Genomic DNA, 3,587 nt, shown 5'->3' with positions numbered 1-3,587 from the left:
GGAAAGAAGTGACTGTTGTCAGAAGCCTTCCAATCAATATATTAATATATACATATAGATTTATTATTATTTTAATTGGAAATATTCAATTAAATAATAAAATTTAATTACGTCTCTCCCATTCTAAATTGCTTATTAGCATAATTCACTACATTCATACGTCTTGCATTTTTTAACAATGTTGTAACATGTGGATTAATTTCCTTTTTGGTGCACAATCTCCGCCTTTTAGGACAATATGGTGCACTGGCCCAACCCCATATGGTGCACTGGCCCAACCCCTACAGATCATTACGACAAATTAAGAAAAACAAAAAAGATGAAAGGTTGTACAAACCAACATATTTTTCAAGCACTGACCCAACCCTATAGATCATTACGACAAATTAAGAATAATAGAGAAGATGAAAGGTTGTACAAACTAGCATATTTTTCAAACAACTAATCCAACATCAGTACCTTAACATTTTCATGAAGATATCATATTGATAATGTTTGAAAAATGGTGGGAAATCTGGGCACTGACTATCTCTCTTCTACGAGGGTGATGCAGAAAGAGTGATAAGATTTCACTGTTTTGATTTTTTTTTTGTTAAATCAGAAAAACCAATATTAATGGAGATATTGGTATTTTTTACTAAATTTTGTGAAGTGACTAAATGTAGCTTTAACCATTCACCTTAAGATGTTTTTTATAATATAATTTCCTAAATCTATTTAATATCTTCATTATCATAAAAACCAACCTATATCCATCTTAACTCCACTTCTACCACTCTTAGAGGGATGAAATCTATTTATCCCTCTTAGCACTTGGTAGACCCGGAATTAAGATGGATCTAAGCTGATAGAATTTCCCCTTTAAATAGTCTATGCTCACATGAATACCATGATATTACCATGGGTCAATACCATGGGTTATCATAAACTTGAAGCTTAAAAACTACTATTAGTAATTTATAAAAATTAATAAAATTAATAATTGATTTTTTTTTTTTTTTTAACCAAATTAAAATGTTTAAGTGACATTAAGTTACAAGATCCATTTTTACCCTTGATCTACCAAGCCCGAGGATCAAATATTTTTTGCCCGAGGATCAAATATTTTTTCACTCTATGCTAGTTTGCATATCACGATATTTGATCCCTCCTGGGACATAGTAGATCTAGAGTAAAGATGGATCTATGTTGGTTTAATTTCCCCCTTTAAATAACCTACATTCCACGTGAATACCATGGACCAATACCATGTGCCATATTTTTTTTATTAATACTAATATTAGGGTTAACAATGGGTTAATAATGTTTTTTTTGCATGGTATTAATAATAATTTGGCCCATGGTATTTGGACCATAGTATTTGGCCCATAGGCTTCACCTAAATATAACACGTTTTTTTGGTGTTCTTAAATATAATGTGACTTTTGGAGTAAACATAAAAAAAATGTTTTATTTATTTACCATACCTCTCATTTATTTATATTTTTATTAGTTTACCATACCTCTTTTATAAATATGGTATTTGGCCTATAGGATTCACTTAAATAAAACCTCTTTTTTGAGCCTTCTTAAATAGAAAGAGGGTTATGGACTAAATATAAGAAGAGTTTTAATTTATTTACCATACCTCTAGTTTATTTATATTTATATTTATTTACCATACCTTTGGAGTAAATATAAAAAGAGGTTTTATTTATTTACCATACTCCACTTTATTTATATGTTTATTTATTTACACGTAAATATAAGGTGACTTATGGAATAAATATAAAAAAATGTTTTCCATTATTCTTTATATGATTATGACTAAACAGATGCAAACTTGGAATATGGCAAGAACATTATTCAATCTTTAAATAAACATGAAAATAAGAGACTTGAATTTTTAAATAAAATTAATTACCATTTGTTCCAAAAAATAAGGTCATTTTCTCGAAATTAACCCCAATACCATGAAATACGAGAAAATAAGAGAAAGGAACATTTTTTACACCGAATGTGGAGGGTGAAATAACTATCATAAATACTTATTCTTGAAAATTAGGGCGAGTGGAAGGTTGTAACTCTTAATTTCAAGGGCTAAATTTAATTTTTTTACTTGCTCCCTTAAAATAAGGTGGCCTAACCTCCATATCTAATTTTTTTATAAAATAAATTTGAGGCGATTTGTAACAATGTACTGTGATACAAAATATTCGCCCAATAAAAATATAAAACCCCTTAATTTCACCCAAGGGCGAAAATTCACCTCTAAAATTTTCCATGGTTGCCATCTCCTCTCCATTATCCATTTCTGCAATAAAATTTATATCTAAGGCCTGACAGTTCGATTCAGCCATGAGCTTGGCTAAACCTTGGCCTTTGATTAACTTTGTTGGCTTGATTTCTAGGTCATATTCTAATATAGTAGCAATCCATTTCCCTCTCTTTCCATCTGGACCATCCTGAGTTAGGATATCCTTGACTACTGCATTGGGGACATAGGCTATTATATGAGAATATAAAATGTAAACTCTAAAATCTTTGATAGCTTTGACCAGAGCAAAGGTTTTCTTTTCCATTATATTATACTTTAAAGGGGCATCTCTCAGGGCTTTGCTAAAAAAGGCAATAGGTTGTTCATAACACTTATCATTCTTCTGCAGTAAGACTGTAGCAACTGTGTATTCTGAAGCAAAAGAAAATATAATGAAATCCCTATCAAACTTTGGGCTGATCAAAACTAGTGTTTTCGTTAAGGCTAGCTTAATATCTTCAAAGGACTTCTTAGCCTCAATTGTCCATTTTATGGTCGAATCTTTCTTCAACATGTTATTCAATGATCTAATTAATTCTACTAAGTTAGAAATAAATCTTCTAAGAAAGTTTATTTTCCCTAGAAAGACTTGTAATTCCCTAATGCTCCTAGGATGTTGCATCTGTAAGATGGCTTCAATTCTTGAAGGATCTATTCGGATACCATCTTTAGAGACTATGTGGCCTAAAAATTTGCCCTCTTCTAACCCAAATAAATATTTTTTAGGATTCAAAGAAATTCCATACTTCCTACATTTGATAAAGACCTACCTTAGATGATCTAAGTGTTGTTTATTATATTTTGAGAATACAGTGATATCATCTAAGTATATTACTAGGTATTCATGAAATTCCTTAGCAAAAGCTATATCCATAGCTCTTTGAAAAGTGGCCCCTGCATTCTTTAATCCAAAAGGCATCTTCACATACATGAATGTGCCCCAAGGAGTAGTGAATGCAGTTTTAGCCTGGTCATCTGGGTGAACTAAAATCTGATTGTAACTAGAAAACCCATCCAATAATGAGATTCTGGTTGACCCTACTACCCTTTGTAATATATGATCCATTTTAGGGAGAGGGTAATTGTCTTTGAGTGAAACTTTATTGAGATTCCTGAGATCAACACAGTCTAATCTCACCAGTTTTCTTCCTTGTTGGCACCAAATTTGAAACCCAATCAGAGAACCTAATTGGTGCTATTATCTTGGCTTCATACATTCTTCTGATTTCCTTTTCAATAGAAGGCAATAGAATAGGATTAATCCTCCTAAGCTTCTATCTAAAAGGTTTCT

Source organism: Pinus tabuliformis, chromosome 5_1 (genome assembly GCF_031772625.1).
Source record: "Pinus tabuliformis cultivar Carrire ecotype Pingquan chromosome 5_1, CPIR1, whole genome shotgun sequence".
Classification (NCBI taxonomy): Eukaryota; Viridiplantae; Streptophyta; class Pinopsida; order Pinales; family Pinaceae; genus Pinus; species Pinus tabuliformis.
This window is presented reverse-complemented; position numbering follows the sequence as displayed.